Genomic DNA, 24,049 nt, shown 5'->3' on the forward strand with positions numbered 1-24,049 from the left:
CAGGGATCTGTATTGGCCTGATGGCCCTTCACTCCCTGAGCTCTTGCCCCATCCAATACACAAAGTGCCCACCGCACGTTGATAGGAAGCTGCCTTTGCCCTGGGGTGGCACATTCAGGTCCAGGTGGGCAGCGGCTGACCTTGCAAAGATTGGAAACTTGTATAGGAGCCACAGAGACAGCGTTGCATGTAAATTGACACTGCAGTGGCAGGGGGGGAGTTTATTCAATAGATTTCAATAGATCCAGGAGACTCCTGGGGTCCCTGTACCACCCAACACACATATCACCCAGAGGCTCTTCCAGTTTCAGAAACTTATGGGCAACTGACAGGCAGTGTCAAACCTGGAGGAGCACTGGTCCCTCTGCTAAACTGCCTCTAGGTCAGGGACAAGGGATAACCGACCGCTGCCTATAGCGTTATCTCTTCCACTTACTTATAGATCCAACATAGGCAACAGCCATCTGTGTATCACTTTGTAGTTCCCACCGGGTAGCCCTAAGCAATCAAAAGCAGTGGTTAACCTTGGCCTACAGGGGAGCTCCTCCCAAGGGACCACAAAACCAATGCATCTAGAGGCTGGCATCAGATAGCAACAGAGCAACCCCAGACTAGTCCCATTAGTGGTACCCACCAAGAGTGGTTGCAACAGGTACACAAGCCTACTAGAGCAAATCCCACTCAGTGGGGTCAGCCCCAACACAGTAACTCTTACCCTGTGGGTGCAGCCAATTCCCACAATTAGTCAGCCTGAGCCTCAATCCTATCTACTGATGTACTAAGAACAATAAAGGCTTGGCAACAACAGAAGATCACACACAACCCACACAAAGATCACGTCCAGAAACCCCGGCATAGGGGATCAGAGAGAGTGTGCCACTGAGTCACACAGGACACCTTCCACATTAGGCCATCTGGCCAAGGCTGAGAGATGAAACAAATATTCCTGACACATAGAAATGAACATAGAGAGGCTAATAAAATGAGAAAACAAAGAAACATGTCACGAATAAAACAACAGGAAAAAACTCCAGAAAATAAGCTAAATGAAATGGAGGCATGCAACCTACCAGAGACAGAGTTCAAAATAATGGTTATAAGGATGTTCAACAAACTTATGGGAAGAATGGATGAACACAATGAGAACATTGACAAGAGATAGTAAGCATAAAAAAGGACAAAGAAACCATAAAAAAGAACCAGACAGAAATGAAGAATACAATAACTGAAATGAAGAATACATTAGAAGGATTCAACAATAGTTTGAACGATGCAGAAGATCAAATCAGCAAATTGGAAGACAAGGTAGCAGAATACACCCAGTCAGAACAACAACAACAACAAAAAGAAAAAAAAATGAGGATAGTTTAAGAGACCTTTGGGGCAATATGAAGCATAAAAATAGCTGGATCATAGGAGTACCTGACGAGGAAGAGAGAGAGCAAGAGTTTGAGAGTCTATTTGAAGAAATAATGACAGAAAACGTCCTCAACCTGGCAAAGGAATTAGACATACAAGTTCAGGAAGCACTAAGAATCCCAAACAAGAGGAATTCAAACTAAGACACATCATAATTAAAATGCCAAACATCAAAGACAAAGAGATGATCTTAAAAGCAGCAAAAGAAAGGAAGCTAGTTACTTACAAAGGTACCTCCATAAGAATGAATGCTGATTTTTCAATGGAAACTTTGCAGGCCAGAAGGGACTGGCAAGAAATATTTAAAGTTATGAAAAACAAGAATCTACAACCATGAATACTCTACCCAGAAAGGCGTTCGATTAAAATGGAAGGTGAAATAAAGAACTTCCCAGACAGAAAAAGGCTTAAGGAATTCATCACCAACAAGCCAATATTACAAGAAATGTTAAAGGGTCTTCTGTAAAAAGAGAAGGTATAAAAAAGAAAATATAAATAACAAATATGAATAATAAAATGGCAGTAACTATCAGTAATCACTTTAAGTGTAAATGGATTAAATGCTCCAATCAAAAGACATAGGGTAACCAAATGGATAAGAAAACAAGACCCATACATATATTATCTATAAGAGACCCACTTCAGATCAAATGAGACTCACAGACTGAAAGTAAAGGGATGGAAAAGATATTTCATGTGAACGGAAATTTAAAAAAAAGCCAGGGTAGAGATACTTATATCAGATAAAATAGACTTTAAAACAAAGGCTATAATGAGAGAAAAAAGGGCATTACTTAATGATAAAATGATTGATAAATTAAGAGGACATAACCTTAGTAAACATATACACATCCAACATAGGAGCACCTGCATACATAAAGCAACTATTGACTGACATACAAGGAGAGATATCAATAGTAATACATGCATAGTAGGAGACTTTAACACCCCATTGACACCAATGGACAGATATTCCAAGCAATAATTCCAAACAAGGAAACAATGGGCCTAAAAGACACACTAGACCAGATGAATTTAATAGATATTTTCAGAGCAGTTTACCCCAAAGCAGCAAAATATATAGTCTTCTCAAGTGCACATGGAACATTTTCTAGGATAGACCACATGTTAGGACACAAATCAAGTCTCAATAAATTTAAGAAGATTGAAATCATATCAACCGTCTTCTCTGATCACAATGGTATGAAACTAGAAATCAACTACAAGAAAAAAACTAGAAAATACAAAAACACATGGAGGCTAAATAACATGCTACTAAACAATGAATGGGTAATTAATGAGATCAGGAAGAAATCAAAAGATACCTAGAGACAAATGAAAATTAAAACACAACAACTTAAAATCTATGGGACACAGAGAAAGCAGTCCTAAGAGGGAAATTCATAGCAATACAGGCCTACCTCAGGAAGCAAGAAAAAGCTCAAATAAACAATCTAACCTTACACTTAAAAGAATTAGAAAAAGAACAGCAAACAAAGCCCAGAGTGAATCGAAGAAAGGAAATAAGATCAGAGTGGAATTAAATGAAATAGAGTCTAGAAAAATGATGAGAAAGATTAATGACACCAAGAGATGGTTCTTTGAAAGGATAAACAAAATTGACAGACCTTTAGCTAGACTCATCAAGGAAAAAAGAGAGAGGACTCACATACATAAAATCAGAACTGAAAGAGGAGAAATAACTATGGATTCCACAGAAATACAAAGGATGATAAGAAAATACTCTAGCAATTATATGCCAACAAATTGGACAATATGGAAGAAATGGACATATTCCTAGAAACACATAATATCCCAAGACTGAGTCAAGAAAAAACAGAAAATCTGAGATGACCAATTACCACCAATGAAATAGAATCAGTAATCAAAAACTTCCCCAAAAGTCCTGGATCAGATGGCTTCATAGGCAAATTTTACCAAACATTCAAAGAAGAATTAACATCTATTCTTCTCAAACTATTCCAAAAAATTCAAGAAGAGGGAAGGCTCCCTAACTCCTTTTATGAGGCCACCATTACCTTGATTCCAAAACTAGACAAGGACATTACAAAAAAAGAATATCTCTTATGAACATTGATGCAAAAATCCTCAACAAAATATTAGTGAACTGAATTCTGCAATATATTAAAAATATCATACACCATGATCAAGTTGGATTAATTCCTGGGATGCAAGGTTGATACAATATCTACAAATCAATTAATGTGATACACCACAGTAACAAATCACAAGATAAAAACCATATGATCATATCAATAGATGCAGAAAAAGCATTCGACAAAATCCAGCATCCATTTATGATAAAAACTCTCAGCAAAGTGGGAATAGAGGGAACATACCTCAGTATAATAAAGGCCATATACGATAAACCTACAGCTAACATCATACTCAATGGGGAAAGGTTAAAACATTTTCCTTAAGATCAGGAACAAGACATGGATGCCTACTTTTACCACTCCTCTTCAACATTGTATTGGAAGTCTTAGCCACAGCAATAAGACAAGAAAGATAAATAAAAGGCATCTGAATTGGAAAGGAAGAAGTAGAACTCTCTTTATTTGCCGATGACATGATACTATATACAGAGAACCCTAAAGTTTCCATCAAAAAACTGTTAGAACTGATTCAATAAGTTCAGTAAAGTAGCAGGTTACAAAACAAATATTCAGAAGTCAGTGGCATTTTTATATACCAATGATGAACTTTCAGAAAAAGAAATTAAGAAAACAATCCCATTTACAATTGCATCAAATACTATAAAATACCTGGGAATCAAATGAACCAAGGAGGTAAAAGACCTGTTCTCAGAAAATTATAACTTAGTGAAAAAGGAAACTGGAGAAGATACAAATAAATGGAAGCATATACCATGCTCATGGGTAGGAAGAATCAACATCATTAAAATGGCCATACTACTCAAAGCAATCTATAGAGTCAATGCAATCCCTATCAAAATACCAATGGCATTTTTCAGAGAGCTAGAACAAATAATCCTAAAATTTATATGGAACCATAAAAGACCCTGAATAGCCACAGCAATTTTGAGAAAGAAGAACAAAGTTGGAGGTATCACACTACCTGATATCATACTATATACTGCAAGGCTACAGTAATCAAAACAGCATTGTACTAGCATAAAAACAGATACACTGATCAATGGAATGGAATAGAGAGCCCAGAAATAAATCCACACCTATACGCTCACTTAATATATGACAAAGGAGGCAAGAATATACAATAGGGTAAAGGCAGTCTCTTCAATAAATGGTGTTGGGAAAATCGAATAGATGCATGCCAAAAAAAAAAGAAGCTGGACCACCTTCTTACACTGTATACAAGAATAGACTCAAAATGCATTAGAGACTTAAATGTAAGATCCCAAACCATAAAACTTTAGAAGAAAACATAAGCAGTAAACTCTTTGATATTACTAACAGTAATTTCTTTTTGGATATATCTCCCTGGGCAAGGGAAACAAAAGAAAAGATAAACAAAATGGGACTACATAAAACTAAAAAGTTTTTCTACAGCAAAGGAAACCATCAACAAAACAAAAAGAAAACTGACTGGGAGAAGACATTTGCTAATGATACATTTGATAAGAGATTAATATCCAAAATATGTAAAGAACTCATATAACTCAACAACAAAAAAAAACAAACGATCTAATTAAAAAATGAGCAAAAGACCTGAACAGATACTTCTCCAAAGAGGAAATACAGATGGCTAATAGACATATGAAAAGATGCTCAAGGTCGCTAATCATTAGAGAAATGCAAATAAAAACCACAATGAGCTATCACATGATACCTATCAGAATGGCTACAATCAATAAATCAAAGAACAACAAGTGTTAGCAAGGATGCAGAGAAAAGGGAACCCTCATACATAGTTGATGGGATTGCAAATCGGTATAGCCACTATGGAAAACAGTCTGGAGGTTTCTCAAAAAATTAAAAATGAATATAACTTTTTGACCCAACAATTGAACTTCTGGGTATTTATCCAAAGAAACCCAAAACAATAATTCATAAAGACCTATGCACCGCAATATTCATGGCAACACAATTTACAATAGCCAAGATATGGAAGCAACCTAAATGCCTATCAACAGACAATTGGAAAAAGAAATTATGGTTCATATATACATTGGAATATTACCCAGCCATTTAAAAAAATGAAATCCTACTATTTGCAACGACATGGATGGACCTAGAAGTTATTATGCTGAGTGAAATAAGTCAGACAGAGAAAAATAAATACCATATGATTTCACTTATATGCAGAATCTAAGGAACAAAAAGAACGAACTAATCAAAAACAGACTCACAAATGTAGTGGACAATTTGGAGAAGTCTGCAATGAGCCTCTTTCTAATTTTCCATCTCCTAAGCCTTGCTGTGGAAAAATTCTTTTCTAAAAAGTTACATTTTGTAATGTGAAGAACTAATTCACTGGTGAAAGAAGCAGCCTTGCAAATTATGGAGCAGTCAGGAAAATACTGTATATTTCTTTTTCTTTTAGACCAAAACTTTAAAATTTGCTGTCATGTTAAGTCTGAATTGTGCTAAAAATCCAGACAATTTACATAAAAATCCTGATTTCCCGCTTCTCTTGAAAATGAAGATTTGGCAACCCTGTACTCTTATTCTCACACGGCTACAAACACCTGCCTGTAATACTTACCATTCCCTGTTTTTCTTAACTTTCTTATTCCATTAATTTCTGATTTCTCCTAGGCACTTGAGTTATATTCTCTAGTTTAAACTACAGTTTAAACTGTTTCAGAGAATTAATTTTTGTCTGTAGAAAACCCGTGTGTGTGTTTCAATAATTATCTACTGGACAATGAGAAAAATGAAAAAGGAAGCCTGCAACTTACTGGTAAAGAAACCTCCAAGTGATATCTTTGGAATTAATGATGTTGTGTGGTTGGTAAGAACTCCCGAAAATTTTTAGCATCATAGGTTACTATTAACCATGCTTGCAATGACATCTACTAGTTAGGGCATTATTTCTGTCTAAATAACTCAGATTTAGGGAACTATACTTCTGGGCAGTAGGGCTATAGATCTTCAAGTAGTCTAACCCTTGTGGTATGTGGTAGGTAGAAGGTAGTGGTATAGTGCCACAGGTGGGAGAGATTTTTACCTCCCAAAACAATTTCCTTCAAGAGTCCATGTTGGATTGTGCAAAAGAATAAAGTTGGACCATTTTATAGCATATACAAAATTAACTCAAAATCAATCAAAGACTTACATGTAAGAGCTAAAAGTATAAAACTCTTAAAGGATAGGAGAAAAACTTCACTGGATTTGGCAATGATTTGTTGCATATGATACAAAAAGTATATAGGCAGCATAAGAAAAAACAAATTGGACTTCATCAAAATTAAGAGCTTTTATGCATCAAAGAATACTATTAACAGTGAAATGCAACCCAGGGGATGAAAAAAATATTTTCAAATCATATATCTGGTAAACAACTGATATCAGGAACATGTAAAGAACTCTTACAATTCAACAACAACAAAAATAACTTGATTAAACAATGGGCAAAGGAGTTAAATAGACATTTCTCCATAGAAGATATACAAATGCCAATAAGCACATGAAAAGATGTTCAATGTCACTAATAATGAGGAAAATGCAAATTCTAACCACAATGAGATACCACTTCACACCCATCAAAATGGCTACTATAAAAACAAAAGAAGCAAACAAAAAAATAAGCCAGAAAATCACAACTGTTGGCATGGATGTGACAACAGTTGGGATCCTTATACATTGCTGGGTAAGAGTGTAAAATGAGCAGTTGCTGTAGAAAATGGTATAGTGATTCCTCAAAAAATTACTTAGAGTTAAGACATGATCTAGCAATTCTGCTTCTGAGAATATACTCAAAAGAAGTTAAAGAAGGCTCAAACAAATGTTTGTATATTCATGTTCATAGCAGCATTATTCATAATAGCCAAAATGTGGAAGCAAATCAAGTATCCATTCACAGATGGATAAACAAAATGTGGCATACACATACAATAGAATATTATCCAGCCTTACAAAGGAAGGAAATTTTAACATATGCTACAATATGGATGAACCTTGAAGACATTCTACTAAGTAAAATAAACCAATCACAAAAGAACAAATATTGTACAATTCCACTTATATGAGGTACCTAGAGTAGTCAAATTTGTAAAGACAGTGGTTGCAGGGGCTGGAGTGAGCGAGGATATAGAGAGTTAGTGTTTAATGGGTACAGAGTTTCACTTGAGAAGGTTAAAAAAGTTCTGGAGATGGATGATGGCTGCACAGCAACGTGAATCCCATAACTATATACTTAAATCCCATAACTATATACTTAAAAATGGTTTAAATGGTAAATTTTGTGTTATGTTTATTTTGCTGCAATAAAAACATAAGAATCCTCCAGGTCTTTGATATTGACGTTGATTCCTCAACTTATGTAATATACAATGTAAGTGCAGCTTTAAGCTCCTTTGTCCAATCAGATTGAACCCCTAAGCGTCTCTGTACTAAGATATAATTTGTCAGCACGGTCTACTAGAAATAAAATGTAAGCTGTACATGTAATTTTAGAGTTTCTAGTAGCCACATTAAAAACAGAAGAAATTTCAATATTTTTTAAACTTAATATTAAAAATATCCTTTTAGCATGTATCAATATAAAAATTGGAATATTTTATATCCTTTAGTGTACTAAGTGTATTTTTACATCTCCATTTGGACTAGTCACATTTTAAGTGCTCAATAGACACATGAGACAAGTGGCTATCTTAATAGACTAGAACCTCTGCTGGTAGTGTGGTATGGTTTTATAGAGGCAAGGTTTTTATAGCTAGACTTTTGGACAAGAAAGTCAGGTTAGAAACTAAGAGGGTCTTTAAAGGGATTCATTTAACATTGTAAGTTTTCCCTTAGACTGTAGGAAAGAATATAGTTGTCATTTAATTTTACCAAATTTTTCTGTTTTTAAATAGTTTCCTTTAAATACTCTAATCCAGTAGTTCTCAATCTGGGACATTTCCCATTCCCCAGGAGGGCTGGGAATTTGTGGAATTTGATTTTCACAATAATTGAGTAGGTTACCAGGTTTTAGTTCCCCAAGACCAAGGACGCTAACTGTCCTATAATACACAGGACAATTCCATACAAAAAAGAATTAGTCTATTCCAAATACTTAAAGGCTCACCACTGGAAAATCTTTTGATGAAGTATAATATACTCGTAACAACCCTATGTGATGGAACCCTGGAGAATGGTGGACCTGCTGGAGATTTATACTTCTGCTGCCATACATGTAGACTGAATAGCATTCTATCAAGGTTACTAGGTTCAAAAATTCTTGGCAATAACCAGCAGCAGCCCCAAACAAAACTGACTAGAGTCAGTTGAGGAAAAACACTAGGTGAACAATTAGGGTAGAGGGTAAAATAAACACTTCCCTACTTCACCCCCAATTTCCACTACATTAGAGGAAAGTAACCATTGAGGAAGAAGAAAGCCAGAGGTTCAAGTTGTATCTGAATCATAAGACACCTAAATTGGATATAACTATAAAAGAGAACTGAGAGTTGAGAAAAGAAAGTATTTTACTTTCTGTTAGGAGGAGGGAGCCAAGGCTCGCTTGGCAGAAGCTGATAGTCAACTCAAAAAAGTTCTAAATTCATATGCTCTTACTTGAGATTAAAATGGCAGTGTCAAGGGGACTAAAACATGAGTGTACTCCTATGGTATCTAGTCTCCAAAGATAGTCTCCAATGAATGGTTTATGTAGTCCTTTCTGCTTTAATCAGGCTGGCCCTGTGACTCTCTTCTAACCAACAGAATGTTACAGAAGTTATGCTGTGTGATTTCCCAGGCTAGACTGGAAGCTTTGGAGTTTCCCACTTGGTCATTTGGAATGCTTACTCTATAGAAAGAAAGACAGAGCCATGTAAAAAGTTTGATGACCTTGAGATCATGATGCCAAGAAGTCCAAACTAGCTAATAGTAAAGACAATGTAAAGTGATGCCTGCCTAGCTTCCAGCTGTTCTAGTCACCCCGGTTCAAGAACAAAACATGTGATAAGAAGGTATCTTGGATGTCTGGCTCAGCTGAACGTTCAGATAACTCCACCCACAGCTGAAATCTGAGTGCAACATCATGAGACTTCCAAGTGAGATTCAACCACCTGAATCAGTCAACACAGAGAACTGTAATCAGTTGTTATTTCAAGCTACTAAGTTTTAGGGTGGTTTGTTACACAACAGTAAATAATCAGAATAATAACTTTAAATCAATATATGTTTTTAAAACTAACATTTATTTAGTGGAGTAGGAATAGTTAAAATAAAAATTGTTTATTTCTCCATGTTAATTATAAAATATTTGTTACATCTATTTATTACATTTTTTTGACTAAAAAAATTCAAAATTAGAATTTTGATAATAAAGTATTCTCAGTAATCAGCACTATGCCATGAATTATTCAGTTTGAGTATTAATGGACTGCAACTGCCAACTTAGGCAACTGTCATCTTTATTTCTCATGGCTGATAGTGCAGCATGTATTGCACAAAACAACTTACACTTACTATATATATATATATATATATATATTTTAAAAACAGAGATGTGTGTTCTTGAGATATTTTATATTTTGTATTTTTCTTCTAAAGTATTTCACTGGTAATGAGAAAAATTTACATTTATCTAGTTAGGTAAGAAGAGATCTTAGTATTACTGATTTATTTTAGTGATGATCTCCCTTCCCGGAGATAGTCTGGAGTACTAAAGATAAATATCTCTCCTTCCCTTCCCTGGATAACACTTGCTTACATTCCAGAGTAAAGATAAGGCTCCTTTGTCTCTCTCTGCAAGGGACGATGAGTGGCAGCCATATATAATATCAGAGTTTCCACATTTTGTGGTTTCTAGTCTGCAAGGAACCCCACTCACTGCATTATCTTTTGGGCTGCTGCTTTTCCCATGAGAAATATACAGTCTTTGTCTCTAAATGTGGGGTTTTATGTTTTCTTTCAGCCTACCACAATATGTATGAAACTGTGGTAAGTTAAATCACTAGCTTGCAAGTAGGTTAAAATCTCAAACCCCTCACAGTTCTTCAGTTTCTGATTTAGCACTTGCTAGGTTGGATATAAAGAAAGACCCAAGAGAACCACTGCAAATACAGGTAAGTTTAAAGCAAAAGGATGGGAAATCAGAAATTTATTTGACTATATTAATATCAGACATAGCAGGCTTTAAGACAAGGAGTATTACCAGAGATGAAAAACAACATTTCATAATGATAGGATCAATTCTTCAGGAAGACATTAAAATCATAAATATGTTTACAGCTAATCACAGAGCTTCACAATACTTGAAGCAAACAGAAATAAAAGGAGAAACTGGTGAATCCGCAATTATCCTTGCATATGATATCATCCTCTCTTAATAATTGATAGAGCAACCCAGATTAAAAATATCAGTAAGAATACAGAAGATTTGAACAGCACTATCAACTACCTTGTCCTTGTTGATATTTATAGAACTATTTATACCTAACAATTGTAATATACATTTACACTCTTTTTAAGTACAATGTAAGAAATCTCGTGCTGAGCTATAACATAAATGTCAATGAATTTCATAAGATTTAAATCTTACAGAGTATGTTCTCTGACCAAAATAGATTTAAATTAGAAATCAACTATAATATATAGGAAAGCTCCAAACAACTGGAATTAAAAAAAAAAAACAAAAAAACCCAAAACCCAACAACATACTTCTAAAATAAGCCATGGGTCAAAGAAGAAATCAAATGGAGAATTTTAAACGATATGAAAATGAAAATACAGCATATCAAATTAATTAAATGCAGTTATAAGATAGTTCAGAGGGAAATTTGTAACTTCAAATGCCTACAATATAAAAGGAGGAAGGTTTAAAATCAATGACTTCAGTTTCCACCTTAAGAAGCTAGAAGATAAGCAAATTTGTTTTCAAGTAAGAAGAAAGGAACTAATAAAAATAAGAAAAGAAAGCAATAAAATAGTAAACAAAAAAGAGACACATAAAGCTGCTTATGAAAATGTTAGTAAAATTGATAAACTCCTAACAAGAATGGTAAATGAAACAAACAAAAAATGATGGGAAAAAAAGAACAAAGAAGGAAAAAAAGATAATACGCAAAGATGATCAAGATTATAAATGAAAGATAGGCTATCACTACAAATACCACGGGTATTAATACCACCTTAGGAGACTATTATGAACAACTTTATGCTAATAAATTCAACAATTTAGATAAATGGACAAATTCTTGACATAGAAGAAAAATAAATTTGAAAAATAAAATTTAATTTATAATTAACAAGCTTTTTACAAAGAAACTCCAGGTTTAGATATTTTATTACTTTCTTTGTCAAACATTTAAAGGAGAAATAACAATTATATGTAATCTTTTTTAAAATATAGAGATGAAGAAAACATTTCCACAACATATTTTATAAAGCCAGCATAACCTGGATTTCAAACTTGACAAAGACATTACAAGAAATTTATAGAACAACATCTCTTATAATCATTATACAAAAATCCTTCACAAAATATTGGCAAATAAAATCTATACATTTATATATAAAATCCATACATTTATGTATATATGCAATTCACCATATTGACCAAAGGATAAATGCTATATGACAATATTCAATGCACATGCATGAGAAGAACTCTTAGCACACTAGAAATGGAAGAGAACTTCCTCAATCTGATAAAGGGCATATATCAAAAATCCCTAGCTAGCTGCATAGTTAATGGTGAAATAGTGAATACTTCCCCACAAAAGGGTAGAAGGCAAAGATGCTCACTCATATTACTTCTATTGTACTGGAGGTTTTAGAGTTCAAAAAAGCAAAAATAAAAATAAAAGGCATATTAATTTGAAAGATAGGACTCAATTTCCCTATTTGTAGATGACAATTACATAAACAGAAAATCTTAAGAAAATTTTAAAATAACTCCTAGAACTAATGAGTGAACTGAACAAGTTCTCAGAAAACAAGGTCAGTATAGGAATACCAATTGTATTTCTACACATATCAATGAAAAATTAAATTAAACAAAATTTGCAAAATAAAAAATACTTAAGAATCATTTAACAGAAGACCTGTAAGACCTCTTCATTGAAAATCAGAAAATGCTGCTGAGAGAAATTAAACAAAACAAAACAAAGCAAAACAAAAAGAGGGGAGGAGGAAGAGAGAGATATACCCTATTCACAGATTTCATGTATTACAAGACTCAATTTTGTTAAGATATCAATTCTTCCTAAGTTGATTTATAAATTCATCACAATCTTACTTAAATCTAGGCAGGTTTATTTATATGGAAAAGCAAAAATAGAATAGGAAAAGCAATTCTGAATTAGAACAAAATTGGAGGATGCATACTACCTCATTTCACTATAGATAGTGGTTCTCACATGGAGGCAATTATGCCCCTCCCCTCTCAGAGGACCTTTGGCAATGTCTGGAGATATTTTTAATTGTCACAACTGGAGTATACTACTGGTATCTAGTATGTAGAGGCCAGGGATGCTGCAAAACATCCTGCAATTCAGGGACAGCCTCTCATAGCAAAGGATGATCTCATCCAAAATGTCAACAGTTCTGCTGTTGAAAATTCCCTCTAAAATGCTACAATAATCAAGGCAGTGTAGTACAGGTATAGGATAGATAGACTAATGAAACAGAATATGGAATACAGAAGTAAACCATCACATATATGGTCAGTTGATTTTTGAAAAAGATGCCAAGGCCACTAAATGGAGAAAGAAAAAATTTTTTGTCAACAAATAGTACTGCAGCAATTAGATAAACTTATGGAAAAAATGAACCTCAACCCTTCCATAACATTACACATAAATAATTTGAGATAGATGATAAATTGAAACCTAAAAGCTAAATATAAACTTTCTAGAAGAAAGCAAGACTATCTTCATAAACCTGGGGTAGACAAAATGTCTTAGAAAAGACACAAAAGGAAGTAACCATAGAACAAAAAATTGATAAACTATACTTCATCAAGAGTGAAAAATACTTTTTGAAAGATTTCATTAAGTAAATGAAAAGGCAAGCCACAGCTTGCAAGAAAAGACTTGTAATATACATTTATCTCTGACAAAGGAATTGTAACCACAATAAAAAATCTTCAACTTAAAAAAAAAAAAGACAAATAACCCAAATAAAAATGGACAGAATATCTAAATAAAGACTTCACAAAAATCATATATGAATGGCTAATCCAGGAAGTGCAAATCAAAATCATTTTATACCTACTGCATGTCTAAAATTGTAAAAATACTGAGTGGGTAGGTTACGAAGCGACTGGATCTCATGTACATTATTGGTGTGTGTGTAAAATGGTCAGTCAGCCCTTTTGTAAAACTTGACAGCTTCTTATATAGGTAAACATATACATACATTGAGACCTGGCAATTCTACTTTTAGTATTTACTCAGGAGAAATGAAACATATTGTCCACAAAAAGATGTCTTACTTATTCTCTCATGTTTTGCCATTTCGGCTTGAATTATCTTTCAGCCAGCAGCTTAATTAATAACCCCAAATTAGAACAATCTAATGTCCATTAATAAGAGAATGGATAAACAAATCGTGGTATAATCTTACAATGGAACATCACTCAGCAATAAAAAAAGAATGAACTACCAATATATGTAATGACATGGAGGAACATGAAAGAAACCAGAAACAGTGCAAAAATAGGAAAAATGAATTCTGATGTTAGAAATCAAAACAGTGGTTGCTATGATGGGTAGAGACTGACTACAAAGGATTTGAAAGTATATGCGAGGGAATGATAATGATAGAACATGGAATAAACTCAGTTTTAGAAGTGAGGATACGAGGGATGAGATGAACAGAGAAAGGGTAATGAGATAAATGGATTGGGGCGTGGTCTTAAAATTGCTAAATTCAAGGTACTGGAAAAAGTTATATGGAAATATAGGAAGTATAGATCAGAGATTAAGATGCCTGAAATTGAGATTTTGGAGGTCGAGGGTAATAGCTGAATGGCATTAAACACATGAAGTTCAAGAATACATATTTATCTCTGACAAAGGAATTGTCACAGGTCACCAAGTTGGATGGATGGTCCACTATCACTGGAATAGTGGTAAGGAGACAAAAAGAGTTGGGTGCTAAAACTTTCAAGGAATGATGTAGAGGATCTATAGATGACTGCAATAAGGAGAGATAGTGGTGAATGGTATAGTTTTATGGCATGTACTTTAAAAGACCTGGAAGGTTTTAGATAAAAAAAGAGAACAATAGTTAAAAGTGACAGTGTAGAGCACTAATCACTCCTTATACCTCATCCCTTTGTAGCTATCAAATATCTACTAGTCTCTTCACACTTTCCACAATATCACTGTCTATCTCCCTCTCACATCATTTATTATAGAGAAAAATAGAAGCTGCAAGCAGAGAATTTGTCACACACCAAAAAAATTGCTTGCATCAATATTTACCTCAACTTGAGGTTCTAGGAATAGTTTCTAGTGCAATCATATGTCTTTGATTGCTTTAAGTCTTAATTTTTTTTTTTTTGAGGGGCTAAACATTTTCCATGTTTACTTTCTTCCCAAAGACACTATATGTGGGTAAGTACTTATAAAACTGACTTTTGTTTTTTGGACAGGGGATATGATTAGGATTCTAGGGACTGATTTAGAAAGTTTAGGGGAAGGTTGCTGGCAAAGGGAAGTTTGTCGCTACATATAAGATGACCTGTGAAAACTGAATAATAAGAGTAATTATTATTACAAAGACTCACTATGACCAGCACTTACCACTATGATAAGTATTTTATATGCGTTACCTTGTTTTATCCCATAACAGTTCTCTGAGTTGAATATTTTACAAATGAAAAAACGATTTTAGAAAGGTAATTTTTTTCACAGTCACATAATCACTAAACTAGGCAGTCCAATTCTGCCAGGTTTTTAATGACTATTTTATATACTATGTAACAAACTTTTTGTAATTTTTCTCTTCTCTTCTAAAGCACTTCTATCTCCAACATCCACACTTAACAAAAGTTTGTTTTCCCATGGAACCCTAAGCTTAACTTTATCATAATATTTATCTCACTAAATTGTAATTATCTATTTAAATTTCTGTATTGCTTATTAGACTCTAAGTATTATAAGAAGGACGGTGTCTGTGTCAGCACATAGCATAGTGCTTGGAACATAGCAAGCACTCCACAGAATTGCTGAATTAAAGAATTAACTACATTTTAACTGCCTGTCTCCCCCATCAAACTCTAAGTTCATTGAGTGCAAGGACTAAAAATTTAATTTGTGGAATTTCTGGGCCTAACACAAAGCCTTGCACCTGACAGATGCTTAATAAATGACAGTCGAATAAATGTTTGCCCATATGTCAACTTTAAATAGATCGGAGCAGTTATAAAAGCAGTTTTCTATTAGTTTAACTTAATAATAATTTATCTTCTGGGAATATAACAATAATGTAAGACATAGTCTATGCAGTTATTTATAATCTAGTGAGGCAAGCTAACAAAACCAAGTAAACAAAGAATCACTAATTGTCATAAGTGCTATGAAGTAAGGAAACTCTAGTCTGATATAGGAAACCAAGGGAACTCACTTTGAATAAGGTAAAAGTTCTCTGAGACATGACATTTAAGCTAAAATTTTTAGAATAAGAAGGCCAGTCATGAAAATAATGGGAGAAAAAGTGCTCTGGGCAGAAGAAACAGCTTGCAAAAGCCCCAAGTTGGAAAAAAGAAAAAAAAAAATCGCAACTTTAGAGAAATTGAGAAAATAATCACCAGTTCGGCAAAGTTTGCCAGTGAAGGAACAATGGCTTTCCAAAGCTAAGAGTTGATATGTCCTTTGATATAATCAGAAGGTCATTTTGATAGGAAATTACCATCACTATTATTTAATATTGTTCCATAGGGGCCCTGCTCTCTAGGCTAAAATGTATATATAAAGTAATAATAATTTCCCACAATACTTTCCAGGATCATAAGGAATAAAGCCTGTGTTGGTCTGAATCTAATTATGCTAAGGATATAATGTGACCAACAAGCAGAAGTTTCCACTTCTAAACTCAATGATAGGCCCAATAATAAAATAGATTTAATAAGCAATTGTAGTGATGATTAATATAGTTCTTTCCTTATTCACTTAATGACGAGTTACTGACTCCCTTTTATGCTATTATGTGCTAGGCACTATGGTAAGTGTGCGAATGAAAAGAGCTGGTGATGAAAAAAAGAATGATAGTTTTCTGCCATTATAGAAATCAGAGTTGGAAGATTATTTTGCTGCTTCTCATTAACCCTGGAATTAGCCTTTTTCACAGAAGAAACATGGTCTGCCTTAGTAACTAAAATTTAAAATGTATTTTTGATAAATAAAAATTGTATAAACTTAAGGTATACAACATGTTTTGATATCTGTATACGCTGTTAAATGAGTACCACAATCAAACTGACATATCCATCACCTCCTACAGTTACTATTTTTTGTATGTGTGTGGTGAGAATACTCTTAGCAAATACCTTCCAGTATATAATACATTCTTATTAACCAGTCACCATGCTGTATATTGTTTCCAGAACTTATTCATTTTATAAGTGAGAATTTGTACCCTTTGATCAATATTTTTCCTTTTCTCTCAGCCCTCCCCACAAACTCTCACAACCACCATTCTACTTTATTACTCTGAGTTCAACTTTTTTTTTAGATTCCACATATAAGTAAGATCATATGATATTTGTCTTTGTGTGTCTGGTTTATTCCACTTAGCATAATGTCTTTCAGGTTCATTTGTGTTGTCACAAATGGCAGGATTTCCTTCTTCTTAAAGGGTGAGTAATATTCAATGGTACATATATCTTACATTTTCTTTGTCCATGTCTCTGTTGACATTCAGGTTGTTTCTATATCTTGGGTACTGTGAATAATGTGCCTTAGCAACTTGTGAAGGGTTTGTTTAACAATGTTCAATGCTGCCTCATAAAACATGTGGAGTACTTTGGCTCAAAGTGAGCTACCTCATTAAATAATGGCCACATGCCAAACTGTTTGTCCTGGTTTCCCAGGAATCCATAACTATGGAGTATTGTTTTGTTCTATTGGAAATATTCTTAAGAAGTGAACAAATAACCATCACAACCACACTTTCCTTAACAGTAGAACCCAAGCAGTAGTATTAAGAGTATCTGAGGTCAGAGGAGACACAGGCAGAATTGGAGAGTTGGCCTCTTGTGATTATATATATATGATGTATTTTGTGAATGGAACCACATTTCAGATTTATGTAGTTACAACTTTCTGGAGATATGATCATATTTAAGTTTAAAATTCAATTGTATTTTGAGATGATTAGAAATTAAAGAAATTTAAAAAAGGATAAACTAGCACTCTTTCAAATTAAAGAATGCAATTGGAAAAAAAAATTGTTTTAAGAATAAAATATAACATTTTTAAATGAGGCCACTCATACTGGGGTGTCAATAGAGACCATGTGGAGCTGGAACTCCTACTACTGTCTAGCCGTCATAAGGAGTCTTCCCCAACCTGAGGTCGACAATTGCTGAGTGGTAAACCTAGACTTCCACCTGATTGTCAGTAATTAGACGACTGCCCACTCTTCCCCTGTTGGCACAGTGACAGTGAGAGTCAGCTAAAGCTGAAGGTTAAAATAATATCCAGAGTCTCATGACATAAAAAGAAAATGTCCAGGTTTCAATAGAAAATCACTTGTCATTCCAAGAACAGAAAAATCTGAAACCGAATGGAAAAAGTCAATCCAAAGATGCCAACAAGATGACAGAGATGTTAGAATTATCTGACAAAGATTTTAAAGCAGCCATGACAAAAAAGCTTCAATGAGTATGAACATGTTTGCAAGTGAAAAAAAAAGAAAGTCTCAAAAAATAAATAGAAGATATAAATAAGACCCAAATGGAAATTTTAGAACTGAAAAACACAGCTGAAATTAAAACTCAGTAGACTTATTAGGAGACAACATAGAAAAGATGTTAATTCTCCCTACACCACATAGATCTATAGGTAATAATGAAATTTCTATAAAAATCCCAGCAATAGTTTTCGCAGATACAGACGAGATTATTCTAAATTTTATATGTAAAGGCAAAGGAATTAGAATACCTAAAACAATTTTGAAAAAGAAATAAATGAGAGGAATCAGTCTATTGTATTTGAAGGTTTATTATATAGCTATGTAATCAAAATTGTGTAGTATTGGTGGAGGGATAGACATATATAGATTAACTGAATATGCTCAACTGATTTTTGAAAAGATACAAAAACAATTTATGGAGGAAAAATAGCTTTTCCAACAAACAATGCTGGACTAACTGGACATCCACAGGTGAAAAAAAAAAAGAATATTGATCTAAGTCTCACACTTTATATAAAAGTTAACTTAAAATCTATCACAGACATAACTATAAAACTATGAACTTTATGTAGTTTATAAAATTATAAGCTATAAAAAGTTTATAAAACTAAAACTTTTAGGAAAAAACATAGGAGAAAATCTTCAGGAACTAGGGCCTAGCAAAGAGCTTAGACTTGACACCAAAAGCACAATTCATAAACAGAAAAACTGATATAATGGACTTCATAAAAATTAACCTTTGCCCTAAGAAAGACTCAGTTAAGATGAAAAGATAAGCTCCAGAGTAGGAGAAAATATTTGCAAACCACATATCTGACACAGGATTAGTTATCTAGAATATATAGAGCTATCAAAACTCAACAGTAAAAAAAGCAAATAATCTAAACAGAAAATGGAGAGAAGACATTAAGAGAAATTTCATTCAAAGAGGACGGGGGAAAAAAAAAAAGGACAGGCAGATGGCAAATAAGCACATGAAAAGATACTTTGCTTCATTAACCATTAGAGATATGAAAATTAAAATCACAATGAGATATTACTACACACTTATAAGAATGGCTAAAATAAAATAATAGTGATAACACCAAAGCTAGTGAGGTATGGAAAACTAGATCCTCTTACACTGCTAGTGGGTTCAGTCACACTGAAAAACAGTTTGACAGTTTCTTAAAACACTAAACATGCAACCACCATAGACCCAGCAATTATGTTCCTGGTCATTTATCCTAGACAAATAAAAATTTATGTTCACCAAAAAATCTACATGTAAATATTTATAGTGGTTTTATTTATAGTAAACCCAAACTGGAAATTATCTGGATGTCCTTCAGTGGGTGAGTGATTAAACAAAACTCTTGTGCATCCATATCATAGAATAATACTCAACAACAAAAATGAATGAACTACTGATGTATACAACAACCTGGAAAAATTCCACAGAATTGTGTTAAGTGAAAAAGTCAATCCCTAAAGCTAACTTGCAGTATGATCCCATTTATGTAACATTCTAGAAGTGAAAAAATTGTAGAAATGAGAACAGATTAGTGGTTTCCAGGAGGTGGGTGTGGGAGGGAAATAGGTTTGGCTATAAAAAGGAAGCATGAGGAATCTTTGTGATGATGAAAATGTTCTGTATTTTGACTGTATAAATGTCATAATCCTGTTTGTCAAAATGAACTATAGTTTTGCAAGATGTTATAATTGGGAGAAACTGAATAAAGGGTATTATGGGACCTCTCCATATTATTTTTTTTACAACTGCATGTGAATCTAGAATTATCTCAAAATAAAGAGTTTAAGAAAGAGAAATTACAGCTAACAGTGAGGGAGAAAATTTTTAATAGAATTCACCAAACTTACCTGTCCGAGGCTACGATTATAAATTAAATAAGCTTAAAAGCTAAAGGGCAGTATGGTAATATAACAGTAGAATATTTCATGCTCACAATAATGATTCTATGGCATGAAGAAAAGATTAAACCATATTTATCATAATTTATATAAAAGATAGAAGTGTACATTGTAATTTAGAAAGATTCATATTAAAATGTTAAAGTTTGCGTAATCTGTAAGTATTCCATTACTGACAATGGTTTTCATGCACCACCCATATTGATCTTTGACTCCTACTGACCCTATCTGCTTAATCCCAACTCTACCTCCATACTCATTCTCTTGCTCAGATTGTATAACAGCTTTTTACCTGTTCTCTTTGCCTCTAGTCTGTGCTGTCAATTCATTCTTTACCCCTTTACTATAATGAGGTAAAATGTAAATCTGATCATAACACTTCTCTTTCAACAGCATCTCAGAGTCCTAAGGATAAAGTTTAATTTCTTTAGATCGGCAGAAAAGCTATTTAATGAAATGTCTCCTACCAACTCTCTAGCTTCATCTTCTGATTCTCATCTGCATTTTTCTATGCCTAAATCACACATATATTTCATAACATTAAGTTTTTTCACATCTTGTTCTCTTTGCTTAAAATACCTTTACCCTTCATATTTCCTGGCTAATTCTTGATTATCTAGTAAGACTTTACTCTTCCAGGAATTCTTCCTTGTCTTGTAGTAAATAAAATGTGTTGCCACAGTACCTTGTAGGTGACTCTATCATAGTATTTATTGCATAGTATTGACATCTTTTATTACTTCAGTATTAGTAATTTGAGGGCAGGAATCATGTATTTTATTTTTTATCCTCCAGTATATTAAGCCCAGTAAAAGTTGAGTGAATAAATGGCTCTTCTCTATGACATTATTTTAAATGGTCAAAGATAGCTTCTAAATATCCTAAATTTCTTTAATTTTCCTTTAATATATTATAGATAATATACTTGTGGATATTTAAACCTAATGATATAGCAACTTATCGGAATTTGAATCTATTTTTTAGCTTATACTATGTCTTTATATGTGGTTTGGTAAATATGACATTGATTAAAGTATAATTCCTTTTTATTCTAAGGGTATATTTTTCCTGCTTCATGAGTAACTAACTCTAAGCTCTATCATTCTCATCGATAATGCAGCTACCCTATACTTCATGTATGCCAATAATTCATTCCATGATTCTCTAGGTAATTTTTTTCTGCCTTTAGGATATTTAAAGGAATCTTTATAATTATAAATTTTAGTGACTCTTCTAAAGTGCTTGTGCCTTACTTGCTACTTGGTAATGTTTCCTTTTCTCTTTATTTGGGCAATTTCCCCTATTCTGTCCCTTACTCTCTTATTCTACTAGTTAGTTACATAGGGATTTTGTCTGATCACCTGTATATATTTACATTATATTGTTTTAAAACAATCCAAAGGCTCCTTTTGAGCTCTTTACTTAAAATTTATTTCATCATCTTTTCTTCACGAAGTCACATTTAATCAGATTATTGCCATTTCTAAAGTTTAATGGTAAAATAATTTTTCTCCTGATGTTTAATTATTGCTACTCAATCAACTATGTTTGCTGAATGAATAAATGCCTGTTCACTTATTTACCAAAAGATAGTTCTAAAATGGAAATTTAAAAACAATGTAGGAAATAAGTTGGTTTATTTCCTATATGTGTGCATATATGTTAAAATTTCTTAGTCTAGAAAGCAGCATATTAGAAAGTTACTTGAGGATATGCTCTAGCAAACTAATGGTATAGGACAAAATGAAAAAAAGGAAATTGCAAGAAACTGTGGCTTCAACTCCTAAGAGCAATAAAGGAAAGTCCCTGGATGCCAGTTATGCATAGGCCTAAAAGGTAACCAGTATCTATTGGAACAGTACCTATTGGTGAAGGAAGGGAAGAGGTTTTGGAGGAAAACAAAGAGGACTCCATTATATGGATACTGAATGAGAGAATGGAGAACGTGATAAAAACACAGAAGAAAAATACTGGCAATTAAAAAAACCAAAAAAAAAAAAAAAAAAGGAAAAAAGAAAATAAAAATGTGTGATTTTAAATAATTAATAGAAATAAATAAAGAGCACTTGGTACTACGAACATTTTCCTTTGAGTACTACTAGGACAGCCCTGACAATGTCAAAGTATAACTGACAGAAATAGTGAAAGGAGATTGTCTTTACTTACAGGGAAAATACTTAGAAAAACCCAACAACTCTGTGACCATAATGTGAGCGGATAGTATAAGCATAAATGGATAAATAATAGTAAGGCCAAAAAAGAGCATAAGGATAGACGTATTCTGAAATTCAGAAGTGAATAAATAATTTGGTCTCCTTTATAAAAAGTGAAATATAGAGACAAATGATTAGTGTTTAAAAGAGAAAATTTTATATGTCTTTACATAGCATTGTAGGATAACAGAAAAATAAAACATAATGAAATTGTACTGGAAAATGTTCTGCCTCTTAGAATTTTAAACCAAAATTCCTCTTCTATATTTCCTACATCAGAATTCATATGTGATGAGAGAAGACAGGGAGTTATGGATCAAATTCCATATATAAAGTCTGTTATTTCACAGAGCAAGCCAATTATTAGAAAACACAACTGACAAATATTAATTTCTTAATCAACAAAATAAATAAGCTTAATAGGGAAGAAGCACTATGTGCTAGGTACCATAATAATTATTTTTAGGTGTTTTCAACTTTTTAGGTGTTTTTACTCTTTTTTGTTCTACATAATAATCCCTTGAAATAGATGCTAATAATTTAAATTATAAATGAGAAACTGAGGCTCAAAGAGATTAAATAACTTGCTCTAACTCATGAAGCTAGTACTGAAACCTAGATCTCTGACTCCAAAGCCCATAACTCTTTCAACATATGATTATTCATCTTTATTGAACACCTATCATGTGCCTTTTATAGGCTTAGAATTTTAGGAACCAAAAGGTAGGAGAAAAACAGAAGCATACAAATACAAAACAAAACCAAGTTTCATTAAATAATTTCAAGTACACTAGACAATTAAAGAGTTAATCTAAAGAGAAATATGCCAGAAAAAAAATTACAGGCAAATAATTTTGTACTCCCCAAATGAGATTTGCAACATATGTCCAATGAGGTACTTAATAAATTTTAGGGTTTTTATGATATTCATATATTGTAGAAATATGAACAAGTTAGCAAAAACAACAATAAAAAATGGCATAACCACATTATCTTAAAAAATCTAATTATTAAAGAAATCTTGAAAAACATTGTCACTGGTTTACATTTTTACTTTAGTTTCCAGCTTATACTAGAAAACTGTTTTTTTAATGGCAGTCATTTATAAAATTCTTTTATCACATTTCCACCATTATTCATATTTCCTCCCATTTTTCCAATAAGATGATGAGGATAGCACATACAAAAAAATTATACAGAAGTGAATAATAAATTAAAACCAAATCATATTCTATCAGAGACTAAATACTAATTGGTAATCTTTTAATTTATCATGAAACAATACATAAAGAAGATAATACATTTTAAGAAGTGTATATGACATTGTAATTGGAAGTTCTATGACAAGAAAAGGTGGCTATGTCATAGTCAATACTATAAGTACATCACATTCTTTGTGCTTTAGGCAGAAAAACAATATAAAATGTACAAAACCACATAAATTTTGATCAGTGTTTTACAGATAAAGCATGTCATGACTTAGGTTCATAA

The 24,049-nt window shown here is 33.1% G+C and overlaps 1 protein-coding gene across 9 annotated transcripts in view; it reads right to left on the bottom strand.

Moving 5' to 3' along the window:
• Positions 1–24,049, bottom strand: part of CEP126 (centrosomal protein 126) — a 91,327-nt gene that overhangs the window by 62,681 nt on the left and 4,597 nt on the right. The gene's annotated exons all lie outside the window — the stretch shown is intronic.

This window comes from Pteropus medius, unplaced genomic scaffold (assembly GCF_902729225.1).
Source record: "Pteropus medius unplaced genomic scaffold, Ma_sr-lr_union100, whole genome shotgun sequence".
Taxonomy (NCBI): domain Eukaryota; kingdom Metazoa; phylum Chordata; class Mammalia; order Chiroptera; family Pteropodidae; genus Pteropus; species Pteropus medius.